This window comes from Pseudorca crassidens, chromosome 16 (genome assembly GCF_039906515.1).
Source record: "Pseudorca crassidens isolate mPseCra1 chromosome 16, mPseCra1.hap1, whole genome shotgun sequence".
NCBI classification, from domain to species: domain Eukaryota; kingdom Metazoa; phylum Chordata; class Mammalia; order Artiodactyla; family Delphinidae; genus Pseudorca; species Pseudorca crassidens.
Genome location: NC_090311.1, coordinates 47,877,861 through 47,892,383, shown reverse-complemented (window position 1 = coordinate 47,892,383; position 14,523 = coordinate 47,877,861).

Below are 14,523 nucleotides of genomic sequence, written 5' to 3'. Positions count from 1 at the left end.
CATCTCAGGGAGGCACCTGTGCCATAATTTAAACTGAATGCTGTGTTTTCATACCTGATGAATCCTCTAATACAACATGTTTAATGAACCATATGAAAAATCAGATTTCTGCCTTAAGTGACCCACTCCCAAATCCTGACGACCTCTTAGAAAACTGCTTTGGCGTGGGACGCTCTTGGCTTAAGTATTTACTCATAACTCTATTAATATTATTAGCTATATTATTTGTATTTTGCCTGTTTTACAGGATCGTTTTCTATATTACCAAATGTGTGACTGAGCCTCTAACAAAAATAATGATGACTAGGCGGCTTGAAACAGTCGATCAAATAAATAGTTCTGTATGCGATCAGTGATTGTAATAGTGCAACTCTAGATATGGGAAGATTCAACAAGGGAAAACATTTCCTGGATCATAATAGGTTAGTAAGAAAAAGGATCCAGAAAATCTTTAATCTGATGATTAAACAGGGCCTAATCTGAAAATTAACACCTGGAGTTGCGTATCAACAAGAATTTTCACCTGATCTGGGATGAACCTCCCAGCGCTGTGGGACAAAATTTGGTCATGAAATGTCTCCCAAACATTGGTCTAATTTCCGACCAAGAGGAGGGACTGATAAATGGAATATTTATAAATGTAATGGAATATTTATAAATGGAATATTTCCTACCATATCACTAAACAAAGGATGTCACAGTCATCAACGATTGCAGCCCTTCAACATGAGCCAGTGAGCCCTGAGGGAACTCAGGGCTGAAAAGAATACCTGCCATCTAGCAGCCAACTGACTGCAGCCACTCCCTACGGTGAGCCCTGAGGAAACTCAGGATGTGAAAACACAGGATACAGGCCCCAGACGGCTGAGGTGCATATCAAAGGAATGATTTCAGTGAGCCCAGACTCTTACATCTTCCCACACACTGAAAAGCACTAAATTCCTTAATTTGAGATACCTGGTTTTCTTTAGTTAACAATAACCTTTTGATGTTCTGACTACCTGCCCTTTGTTATAAAACCCCTCCTCGTCTCCCCGGAGCAGTTTCTCAGAGTTCACTGAAACGCTGTCTGCTGGGCTGCAGTCCTCATTTTGCCCCAAATAACTCGCAACTCTTATGTTGTTTTTTTTTTTTAAGTCAACACTGCCATTTCTTGATTACAGAAAATAGGCTTCATTCAGTCTCCATTACTTTCCCTGAGTTCCAACCAGCAGGTTCAAACAGTTGCTAATTAGGGAAGGGGGGGCATGCGCAAACAAGGGAGGAACTGCCAAAAGAAACAATAGTGCAGCCTTGGGGTAGGGTCCTGGTTCCCCCTCAAGGGACACGCAAAACAATACCTTTGAGCTGTGTTGCAGATACTGAAACCCCAACCAGGTGGGAGAAGTTAACTGTATGCTTCCCACAAGCACGTAGACCTCAGGCCACCAGGTGGAACCAGAAGGTTGATGATGCTGCCTCCCACTTTACCTCACCACCAACCCAATCAGAAAAATGTCCACCAGCTGATCACGCCCTCTTCAAACCATTACTAATAAAACGCTTCACTACCCCCTCCCTGTTGGGACGCATAGTTTTTGAGGGCACTAGCCCGCTCTGGCCCCCTTTGCCTGGCAAAGCAATAAAGCTATTCTTTTGTACTTCACCCAAAACTTTGTTTCCAAGATTTAATTCGGTGTCGGGGTACAGAGGCCAGATTCAGCTTCACTTACAGGGCACCCAGCACCTAGTTCCAGGCTGCCTGATTCACCTGCATAAAGATGTGCGTGAACCACCTCCAAGGCCAGTTTGCTTCACTGGTCAGCACCCACCATCTCCTTCAAGTGTCCCCCGGTCCAGGGACGCCGGCTCCCACAAAGCTACGCCTCATGACCCAGGGCTTGGAGCTCTGGGGGACGCCTCGGCAAAAACCTGGGCACTCCTGGTGCAGCGGAAGGCCATCTCCTCTTACTTGTGACAAGGCAACACATGACGCAGCCCACTGGCTTCCTGGGCAGCCCATTAGGGAATCAGGGATCCTGGGTTCCGAGGGGTCGGGGTGGGGAGCGCCTCTGAGGACACGCACTGGCGCGCATGCAATGCTTCCCTCACTGCCAACCACCGACCCCCCCTGCACCCCCTCCTCCATGCACCCCCAAGGACCTGGAAGGCGGGAGAAAGGGGTGGGGGGAACTAGAGCCTTAAAGCCCACCCGCGTCCTTCAAGGGGAGGGAGGAACTCATCTTCCTAACAGTACTTCTCTCAGGGATCAGCCTGAAAGCAAGGACCCTGTGGGGCCCTCCTGGACACAAAAGCCTTTCTGTGTCCCCCGTTTCTGGTTTGTAGGAAGTAGGCGTCATTCAGCCTCCAAGACCTTCCCCGAGTTCCAAACAGCAGGTTCAAACATTTGCAAATCAGGGAAGGGAGGGGGGGATGCGCAAACAAGGGAGAGGCAATCCAGAAACAATGTGCAGCCTTGGGGCTGGGTCCAGGTTCCTCCTCAAGGAAAATACAAAGCAAGATCTTTGAGTTCTTCAAGGGACCTACAAGCCAATGGGTGAGTTTCGAGCCCGTGGATGAGTTGTAAACCCGACAGCCCAAGACTCAATCAAATACTGGAACCTACTGTAAGAGTGGGGGGAATGGTTAGGAGGCTGAGTCCCACTGCAGCGGCTCCAGCCCTGTGACACCGCACATCCCCGCCCCCCCCCCACTTCCCCTCGCTCAGTAGGTGGGGCGCTGCGACTGCAGCTGGGACGCTGAGACTGCGCCTCCCCCTCCCCATTCCCCTCAGGAGGCGCAGGTTGGACCTCTCCCCACTCCCGCCGGCCCCTGTGGGCCGGGTGGAAGGCAGGAGCTAGACGGCGCACCAAAGTTCCTCTGAACCAAGACGCTGCCCCCAGCTCTTCCCAAACAGCAGGGACGGCCCCGAACGAACGCGAACACGTGGGACTCAAAAGTTGGTCTCCCGCAGCAGCCCAGGGACGCGGTATTGGGTCTGCCCCTACTTACCAGGCGCGGGGCCCCGAGGGTGAACTGGGCTTCGGCTGGCGGGGTCCAGCCCGAGTGCGGCGGCGGTGCGGCCGTGGGCGAGGTCGAGGGTCGCGCCGCCCTCCCCTCGGGCTCCGGGGCAGCGCAGCGGCGGCAGAGAGAGGAGACGCCAAGCCGGGAGTTCGGGCTCCGCGGGGACCCGGGCTTCACTCTAGGCGTCGGGGGTGGGTCCGCTCGGCCCTAAGTCTCCAGAGGGGGGGGGCGGGGGCGGCGGAGAGTGTGGGGAGCTAGAGGGAGTAAGCGGGGCCAGAGCGGGCGGCGGGGCACCACACCTCCGCAAAGAGTTTCCACCTTATGAAGATCCGCGGGCTACGCAACGCACGCGTCGCCCACGCGCCGCCTGCTCCTATGCCTTGGCGCGAGCGCCCCCTGGGGGCCGGGAGGAAGGCGGGCAGGGAGCGGAGTGCACCGCCCGCCGGGTGTCCCGAAGCGGGCGGTCCGGACTGGGGTAGGCCCGCCTTGGCAGCAGACCTGGCTCCTGGCTAGGCCCCATCGCTCACCTACAGCTCCTGGGGACACGTCTCCTCTCCACTTTGGGGTAAAACGGGGATATCTGGAAGCGGGTAGGAGTGAAGCTTCTTTCCGCACGCATTCCAGGAAACTTCTTGGATGGTTGTTCAACTGCCACAAAAAACGGTGAGGATATCGCTCACCTGTGCATCCTCAAGGTCTCCAAGAGCGCCTGGCCTATGGTAGGAGCCTGGTAATTATTTTTTAGTAAATAAGTGCATGAATAAATGGATCCTGAGGCTTTTTTCCATCCCATAATGTCTTCTGGAATACATCCACTTCACAAGTAAGTGGAAGATAAAGAAATTCTTGGGGAGCACCAATGTTTTAAAATAAATATAAACAGGCTGTCTTATGTAAGGGGTAACCACTGCCACATGTTCTGAAGCACTTTAGAAAGGAAATGTGGCTTTCCTGTTCCAAGCTTATTAAAAGTCGAATTCAGACAAATGAGCGCTGGAAGTGTATACTGTGCCTTACGTCTGATTCTTTCTGCAACAACAGATAAACTAGACAGCTACAGTAATCAAAGAGGATTATTCCACATCCAGAAACGGAGCCAGCTGTCAGGTGGAGGAGCATACAAGCCAAAGGAGGCCTGTTGGCGTTTTTGAGAGTGTCTGCTTCCAGCGTAAGGTTTACTTTATTTATTTACATTTTTATTTATTTTATTTTATTTTTAAAAATCCATTATTTATGAAACCGTTCTCTTTGGTCAGATATATACTGGTATTGAAAGCAGTTAAAACATGTAATGGTTATCTACAAAAAAATCATTTCTGATTGTTGTATTCCCTCAATAACATATGCATCTACACAGGTGCAAGGATATTATATTCCCCAAACATTTTATATTCAGAATTAAATTTTAAAGGACCATGTTTTCCATAGTTTTGGTCTGGTGAACAGGTTATTAAAAAAAAACCCATTAAAAGGGGCACAAGTCATCAGAATAGGCACCCAATATCACAATAGGCACCAACCGTCAGAATAGGTGCCAACTGTCAGAACAAGGCATCAGCCATCAGAACAAGCACCAATGACCAGAAGAGGCATCAACCATCAGAATGCTTGACATACTGCTTATTCCCCATTGAACTTTCACTTCACTTATTCATGTATTTATATTGGAAAGGACTCAGCTTTCTGTTTGATTCAGTGGGTTATTATCCATTACTTTCATTGTTTATTTTAATCCTCACATTGTCCCAGATTTGACCAGTGAGGACCTCTTCAAACTGGATTCTGGGTCTTTTTAACATGCTCCATCATTCTTAGAGCATTTTGTTACTTTGTAGGCCCCAAAGATCTTACAGGCTCATCTTGTATTTTCCCTGCCCCTTGGATTCTTTGAATGGAGAATGGCTTTTAGAAGTCAGATATGGGTGCTAGGTGTGCTCATTGCTATTGGGGTGCTCATTGCTCCTAGGCTGTCTCAGTGGACAGAACAAAAAGTGTGTGTGTATATGTGTGTGTGTCTCACAATGACATTAATATTTATCTCTATATATTGAAAGCCATTAATTTACATAATACCTCTAATTCTAATTCAAAGCCACAGAGCTCATTCTGGTTTTCTCCCCTTCTGTATTTGTAACTGCCTTCTTAATCAGTGAGAAAACTGGCTCCCATCATTCTTAATATATTCGCTTTGCTTGGTTGATCTCCCTGCATGGAGCCAACTTCCCATAGTAGGACACCCTCCCACCAGCACCTCGTTCTGCTTGGGCTTTGGCATTCCACCTTGGCTCTTCCCTTTTCTTGTGTGGACACCCTCTTCATTGTATTTGGGCTCTGACACTCTGCTCCCCTGTATGGATACTCTCTTTGTTCTGTTCTGGCTCCGACATCCCATGCCAGACCCTCCCCACCACGGGGTGCTCTGCTCTCACAGTGCTGGGCTGCTCCAGTAGCTGCCCTACCCTGTGCAGATGTACTCCTCCCTACTCAGCTCCAACACCCACCTGGTCTGCCCCTTATGGGGACATCCTCTCATTCCACTTGGGCTCCAACTCCCTGCTCTTAGCCTCTGAGACTCCCTAACCCTGGCCCATCCTCATGAATGCTGAGTCTCTGGTGATGGTGCCATGCCTCTAGACTATAGCAGTTAATCAGGTAGCCCTTCCTCCACAGTCCCCTAGTTCTATGACTGGATTGTCTCCCCTGATTCCATTAGCTGTAGGCTGGTAACTTCTTTTGCTAGTCTTTGACTGCCTCACCATATCCTGTATTTTCCCTTAACTCTGCCCACGCCTCTCTGTTACCTTCCCATTTAGATCTCTTCATGTGGCTATCTGGGGGTGAACTCTCCTGCTTGGAGTACGACTGATATGCTACCTTTCATTTTCTTGGTCTCCCTTCCTGGAAATTTTATCAATTGGATAATGGATCATTTGCGTTAATCATCTATGCCTCTTATTTTTGCATAGAATTTCCATCTTTTTGTGTTTTTGCTCCACATTATGAGACATTTCTTTACCTTCCCAGTATTCCCATCCCTCCCAATAAAATATTTTTCAGTTTCAGCAATCATGCGTTTAATTTTCAAGGGTTCTTTCTTGCTTTCTTGGTCTTATGTTTTCATAGCAATCTGCCCTTATTTGCTGGATTCAGCAACTTTGTTAATCTCCCTAAGGATTAATGGAAGTTTCTTGTCTCTTAAGGTTCTTTTCTATTTCCTGAGGTATTTCAGCTTCTTTTGAGGCCAATTATTTTACTTATCTTGATGTTTTCCTCTTTTGTGCTGTTGATTTTCTGAATGTATGGGACTCTTTGGTTCTCTGTTCATAAGAATGGGAAAATAGATGGATTTTCCTGGATAGCTGATGAGGCTTTCCTTTGCTATGGGTCTTCCAGGGAAAAAGCAAGACAGCTACCCGGGAGCTCTCTGTATGGGCGACATACTTGTCAGCTTCCCTTTAGAATGAGCAGGTGGAAGGCCAGGGACATTTCACAGAGGGCTGTGTCTCCAAGAATGAGTAGGAGTTTTCCAAGTGCAAAATGAGCTCAATGAGTCCAGATTCTGGAAGCAACATCTACACAAGCCTGGATGTGTAAAACACAATGATATTCCCTAAAAATGAAGAGTTTATGTGGAGAAGGAGTCTGGGGGAGGCACCTTAGGAAACCTTAAGGAGAAATAGTGTCAGACTGATTTTATTTATTTAATCATTTAGAATTTGTTTTTAAATTTTTACTAGGGTATAATTTATATATAGCCCAGTGCAGATATCTTAATTGATGAAGTTATGTGTATTTATACATTCAAGTGACAACCACCCAGATGGCGATATAAAACATTTCCATCACCCCAGAAAGAGTGTCAGGCTGACTTTACAGGCTCCCGTGGCTGAGCACGTAGAGCCTGTTAGGACCCTGTTGGACTAATTCAGGAGAGAGGTGTGGATCATGCCATGTGGCTGGAGAGGTTTTCGACTAGAATTGGTAGGCACTGCTCATTAGCTGTGGGTAGGGAGCTCAGGGAGGTGGACAGGCACATAGGACACAGGAATGATAACAGCAGCCACAGATCTCCAGGATGTGTTTCCTGCCAGGGACTGTACTAGGAGCTGTTTGCATCTCATCTGATTTTTTCTCAAGCAAGATTTTATTACTGACTCCATTTTACAAAAGAGAATCTGAGGCTTGGCGAGTTGGCTCCCACGCCTAGCTCCTGACCACTCACCACACTGGTTCTCAGGATGCTCAAAGTAATAGCAAATGGCCCGCAAGGAAGTGGGTTGGGTCCATCTTCACTTCCTGACCCTCAGCTTTCTCCATCAGACCAAGGACAGCATTGATTGACCTTGCAGTGGACTGAGAGTTCAAACTTTGAGCTGTCGAGGGCCAAACACACCTTTTTGACTCCAAGGTGATTCATGTGGAACATTCCTAAGGGGGCAAGGAGTGAGGTCTGTCACTAAGCTATTAAGGAAGGTCAATGTCTAGGAGGTTGGACAAAGCCAGACACTTTTATGGTGCAGGGAAAACCCTATTGAGCCCCTTCCTCAGAGACTGCAGAATGCAGCCTGGCCACGGCAGGACCTCCCAGACTGGGGTCCTGGCCCCAGATGCCAGCGAGTGGGGAAGTACAGCTCCCGGTTTCTTGCTCATGGGCTTTGCTTTCTTGGGGAGCTCCAGATATTCTTGCTCTGCTCTGTTCAGGGCTCAGCTGCCACCAGGGGTTGCTGTTTCCTTCCCCGGCTGAGCAAGGGTCTGATAGCTAGCTCCTGCTGCATTGGTTTAACTAGGAATGTCTGCTATCAGGCACTCCGTCCCCTTCTCAGTGGCTCTCCGGTGCTGAAGAAGGAGTTCGGACTTTGGATTCAAACCCCAACCCCACCATCTACAATTTGGATGACTGAGGCAAGTCATTTCACTTCTTTGAGCCTCAGTTTTCTCACCTGTGAAATGGGGTGATCATACTTCACAAGGTGGGAGTGAGGATGGAATAAGAGAAAGTGCTGCTGCCTGGCGCGGGAGCTGGTCACTATTTTCACTGCTCCCTCAGCTGCTCTCTGATCCATGGGGGCTTGGGCTCAGGCCTGGGAGCCCTGGGCAGTTGCTCAAAGGGCTCACCTGTAAGACCTCAGCCCTCGGCCCCACACAGCTTCCCCACGAGGAGGAGCTGTCAGTGTCTGAGTTCTTGCCCACACAGAGAACAGGTGTCTATAGGTGAATGGTTTCTGGACAGGAAAGACTCTTCACTTTATTAGTTTTTTAGTTTTTACTTTTTTGGCCGCGCTGCGTGGCTTGTGGGATCCTAGTTCCCTGACCAGGGATCGAACCCCTGCCCCCTGCAGTGAAAGCACAGAGTCCTAACCACTGGACCACCAGGGAAGTCCCAAATACTCTTCACTTTAGACTCCTGGAAGCCATCATTATGATTAAGTTCCGTCAAATGCATTCCTTCCTTCCTTTGTCGGATGCTGTCACTGTATATGGACCCATGCTGGGCTCTGAGGGCAGAGACAAGGAATAGTGCCCTAGACACGGGGAGTATGTTATGTAAACATACAAGCAGGCTTCGCCACCTGCCTCTGCAGCAGAGCACAGAAGGCTGCGGGAATGCATCATGGCACAGGGGACATCGGAGCTGGGCTGTGAAGGAGGAGCAGCATTTTCCCAGGCAATCAAGGCAGGGACGAGAGTGGTCCTGAAAGAAGACGTGGCAGCTGCAAACCCGGAGGGGCCGGTGAGCAGAGGCATGGGTGTTTGGCAGACTGGATCTGAGTGTTTCTTAGCTGAGTGACTTTGGGTAAGTTGCTCAATGCTTGAGTCTCACTTGGCTTCATCAGTAAAACAGAAATAAAAATGCCCACCTCTCAGAGCTGTTGTGATGATCCAATAGGGTAACGTCTGCAGAGCCCACATGGACCATAAATGACAGCTGTCATTCTAGAAAGCTGTCACTGCCCACAACTCTGGAAACATTTCCATAGTTGGCACCATGGATGGTGCCTCTGGGATTACTTGGTGTGTTGGGGGGAGCGGCTGGGAGGCCTGGGCCGCGTCCTGTGGGTCATGGGGAGCCATGGAAGGTTTTTCTCCCCCCAGCTTTATTGAGATATAGTTGACATATAACATTATGTACATTTAAGGTGTACAATGAGTTGATTTGATACATTTATATATGGCAAAAGGATTACCACCATAGCATTAGCTAATACCTCCATCCCATCACATAATTACTATTTCTTTTTTTCGTGGTGAGGACATTTAAGATCTACTGTCTTAGCAACTTTCAAGTATATAATACAGTATCATTAGCTATAATCACCAAGCTGTACATTAGATCCCCAGAAGTTGTTAATCTTAGAACAGGAAGTTTGGACCCTTTGACCAATTATCTCCCCATTTCCTCAACCCCCTGGCCCCTGGTAACCGCTGCTTTATTCCGCTTCTGTGAGTTGGAGCCATGGAAGGTTTTAGAGAAGAGTTGTATATGTCGGATACCTAGGAAGTTCCCCAAAAGCAAAGCCTACTCTCAGGAGGTCCTCCAAGTACATACGTGATTTTACCATGTGGCCTTCTGGAGGAAATTATAAGTTAGTGTGTTCAAAATTGAAGCAGCCTTTGTAATAAACATTGTCCCCTTTCAGGCAAGTCCTGTTTCACGTGGACTCCAGTGGAGAAGTGCTTTCTTTTTTTTTTTTTTTGCGGTACGCGGGCCTCTCACTGTTGTGGCCTCTCCCGCTGCGGAGCACAGGCTCCGGACGCGCAGGCTCAGTGGCCATGGCTCACGGGCCCAGCCACTCTGCGGCACGCGGGATCCTCCCGGACCGGGGCACGAACCCGTGTCCCCAGCATCGGCAGGCGGACTCTCAACCACTGCGCCACAGGGAAGCCCCAAGAGAAGTGCTTTCTTACTTTATTCTTGTTGCAACAATCTTGGAGGCCTTTCCAGGATCTACCAGGGCCTCCCTGACAGTTCCCACATGCACCTCTGAAAGCCCTGGCATTTTCCAGCCACACCGCCCTTCAGTGATCTGCAGTGAGCCAATGCCTCCAGTCTCAGGGCCTTTGCACTTACTGTGCCCTCTGCCTGGCCCACATATCTAAAGCTGACCCATTTCCCCACAGCATCTCACTCCCTGCAATAACTTATTAACTTATTTACTCGTTCTTGATGGGCCCTCTCCCCCCAGGGCTGGGAACTCCAGGATAACACAAGGACGGGAACTCTGTTTTGCTCAGCTCTGTGTGTAGCAGGGGAGCCAGGTTCATAGGAGGCCTGTAATTAATATTTGTGAACGAGTTCATGAAAGGCAGGTCTTCTTATGCCCATTCCATGGATGAGGACACTGGGGCTCAGAGAGAACACCAACAGGGCAGTTCCAGCCCTCTTGTGTGTAGGGTCGGGGTGGGCGTTGGGGAGGCCGGCGTGCGGGGCTGCAGCTCCTGGCGCACGGCGGACGGGAGGGCTCGCGGCCGCAGCTCCGGAGCAGGCGCCTGGGTCGCCTGCGGCCGGTCAGAGCGTCCTCAAGGGCGGTGCGGGCGGCAGACTGGGCGGGCACTGGCGGCGGCGGCGCGGGAGGGAGGCAAGCGGGCGGGGAGACCGGCAGGGCGGCTCCGCTCCGCACGCAGAGAGGGCCGGGCCGCCGGAGCAGGTGAGACCGGCGCGGGCCCCGCGATTTGCCCCGTGGATCCCAGGGGCAGAAGGGACCCGGGCCCGAGGGGTCCCCGGGAAGCCGCGCGCTTCCTCTGCCGGGCGCCTGGGGAGGGGTCGCCGGGTGGGCTTCGCAGGGACTCAGAGCCGCGCAACCGGGGCGGTGCGGGGAAACCCTGCTCCTCGAGCGGACTTGGGCTCCTTCAGTCTCACCTGTCCTCACCTGTGTGCTGCCGGGAGAGCAGGTAGGGATGAGTGGAAAATGTGGGCGCCGCGGGCTTTAGGAGACAGAAGCTGTTTGCTGAAATTTCAGGAAACAAAGCAGACATTCTTCTCTCCATTCTTAACCTCATGGGAGAATTGATATTATTTGTATTATCCATTAGTTTTCCTCTGAGTGCTGGGAAGGCAGGCTGCAGTGGAGGGCTCCCCCCTCCCCCCTCCCCCCCGGGTTGCAGAAGGAGAGCTGCTTGGGATCTAAACCCGGAGACACTATTTCACTGACTTTGCACAATAGTCTGCCTTCCCGCTCCCAGAATTACCACCCCCTGGGGTGTGCCTGGAGGACCTGAGGTCTCCTGGCGCTCACTGGGCATCTCTGAGGAATGCAGTGGGAAGTGAGGGACAGTCCTGGTGTGAGGGCCCTCGGGGGAACTCCAAATCACCCAGAGGGGTCTGAAGTGGTCGGAGTGGCCCCAGCTCAGCAGCCCTGGGGAGTGGATGCGATCACCTTGAGGTGATCCTTGTGAAGAGTTGCATTGCTGGAGGCTGCAAGGGATAGACACTAGCTTGTGATAGCCCTTCAAGCCTACGTCTCTCCCCTGGGAGCTGTGCTCTTGTGTTCTGCCCCGGCGAGGGGCCTCTGGGGTTCTGAACTGTGTTGGGAAGGAGGCAGCTCTTTCTAGAGTGTCATTCCATTAGGGACTCCAAACCCGCATCTGCTTGGGAAGGATGAGGGGCTGGAGAGGCTGGGCTGTCCGCAGAGCTGCCCCGGGAGGAGGGGGCTCTGAGCCAGCATGCTGGGGCCCGAGGCCAGGGGATGCTGGGCAGCTGCCACCCCACCTGGGGCATCTTCTCACTTGGGCGAGCCACATCCGGCACCCCCAGGTGCTCACTCAGTCACGCTTTGTTGGGGACCTTGGATGTCCATCTCCAACCCTGCCTCTACCGCTCCACCTGCCCCACATTAGTTCACCTCCTGCTTCAAGACAGGCCCCGCTCCTCTTTCCTCCTTTTCAAAATCTCTGTCTGGCAGGGCCTGGTGCAGGGGGCTTCAGAATCAGACTGACCAGCGTTCCAGTTCAGCTTTGCCACTTACTGACTGTGGGGACATTGGCCAGGTCCCTTCATCTAACTGGGCCTCAGTGTCCTCCTCTTTGAAATGGGGCTGATATTAGATCCAATCATATGAATTTGCTGTCTTTGCAGGTTGAAAGTGCTTGGATACTGGCAATTTCACATGGTTCAGCCTAGGAATGCCTTCCTCCCAGGGCTGCAGTGTGGATTAATGATCAGGGAGATGTCTTGTGCCCAAAGCTCAGTGAAGGCTAAAGTCCCTTCTGCCCTCTGTCTCCCAGCAAAGTGTACGCTCTCCAGGGTGAGGCAAGACACACCCCCTCCTTGGGCTCCCTGCAAGACTGGGCTCCCGCCTTCCCTCCCCTACCTGTCTTTCCAAATTCCCCTTCCTGCTCCTCTGGGTATGGCAGGCTCAGTTGCTTCCATTCTCTCCCCAACCCCTGCCCAGGTACAGCCCCTGAGGCTGCTTGGGCCTACCATGTGTCTGCGGGACCAAACTCAGACCAGAGTCACCTCTGCATGCGTGCTGCCACTGCCTTCTCCCTACTGCCCCTGTGCACTTTCTACAGAAGGAAACCAGCTTTCGTGCTGACCTGGGGCTCAGGGGTTTGAATTATTACTGCCTTGCCCCTGGAGAATGCTTCTGGAAATCCTCAGTTCCTGTGTACAGAGGGCCTTTCTGGGGTAGGGGCTTATGGAGTGGTCCCCTCTCTGGTGTTCCCTTCCAGCATCTGCAGCTCTGGAGAAAGATGCAAGGGCCAGCTGGCAGTTCTGCTCCTTTCTTGGTCCCCCCAAGATCTCCTTCCCATGTTGATGCTCTCCCAGCCCCAGCACTTCCCTCCTCTGCCCCAGTCCCAGAAGCTGCTGGGAAGGGCTGATTTGGGTTCAGGCATCTGTGTGGTCTAATCAGCAGGGACTGGTGTGGGGTTTCCTGGCTCACTGGTGACCACCCCTTTTATTAGCTCTTTATGGATTATCTGAGAAGAGGGCTGCAAGTCAGGCAGATCCCCAGTGCTGCCTTCAGCCCTCCCCCTCCTCCTGTCTTGGCCCTTTCCCTCAATCTATTCTCTACATCCAAGTGACCTTTCTGGAATGAACTTGGGCTTGCTGGCAGCCTTTCAGCAGCTCACCCAGCATTTCTGGTCTGGCCCACCTCTCCAGCCCATCTTTTGTTACTCCCTTCCACCTACTCTAGGCTCTAGCTATTCTGAACTGCTTACTGTTCTCTGAGGAGCCTTTCTTCTTTCCTGCCTCCTTGCCTCTGTACCCTGTTTCCTGTACCTTGAATTCCTTCCTCCACCTTGTCTATTTGGATAGTTAACTCCTCTTCATCCTTTGAGCCCTGGATCCATGTCCCCTCTTTTCTCATCTCCTTGCTTCCTTCCTTGATCTCCCAGCTCACAGGCATTCCATTCATACTGGTTTTGGCGATGGCAATGTGGCATTGAGGTTCATCTGTGTTCCTGGTGGCTAGTTCCCCTGGTCTGGGAGGGACATGGCTGTATAAGTCATCTTTGCAGACCTTGTTTCTAGCGTGGGACTTGGTACCTGCTTATTGAGTGAATGAATGAACGAAGCAGGGAGGATTTTCTGGAGCCCTCCCCATCTAGTAATGGCACTCTGATCATGCTGAGCTTGGCCAGTTTGGAACCAGTGGTGTTGTTTCCCATTGTTGACCCAGCCCTGGCTGTTGGTCAACCGAGTCTTGGGTTTCCATCTTATTTGCTGCTTCTGAGCACAGTGTATCTGCCACAGTTTCATGCAGCTATGGCTGTTTTTTCACTCAAATACTGGACCTTATATTTCACCCTGGTATATTTCATTTTGTCACATTCAATTCCAAATGACTCTTTTTGCCCGAAGACTGTGGTACCAGAAAAATCCTCTTGCCTCTGGGATTGGGTAGCCGAAATAACCAGACTATAAACTATCGTTTGAATTCATGATGGTCTTGTACGTGGCAAAATGTGCCTCATCTTTATAAGCCAAATTAAATGTACAGTGAGTGACGTTTTTGACGGCTGACAAATAGGTTTTATTGGCCTCTGGTTAATTTTGGCTATACCCTGTAAAAACTGTCTCTAACTTAGCACTTGAACATAAAGAACATATATAATGTTCACAGCTCACAAATAGACACGACGATTATAAGGCCTTAAAGAATATCTGTAATAGGGTGTTCCTCTATGAACTGTACTTATCGAAATGGGGTCCAAGGACCATGTGCGTCGGGGTCATGTGGGTCAGTTGTTAAAATACAGATTCCTGGGCCCCATCCTGGACTCACTTAACTGCATCTCCTGGTGAGGGATTCCGGAATCTGCGCTTTCAGTCTGCTCCTAGAATGATTCCGATGTCTCCTGAAGGTTGAGAACTGCTTGTGGGATTAGTGATGACTAGAGAAGTCATGAGGAAGGTGAGCCCCAGTGGTGTGTGATGATGCGGTGGCGCTCCACGTCAAAATATCTCTCATAGGCATTACCACCTGGAGGCTCTGGAGTCCAAATTCCAATTAAGTCCCTTGTGTTGAGGCACCAGAGGAAAACGGCCAGGCTGGGCCGGGACATGGAGGAATGGCC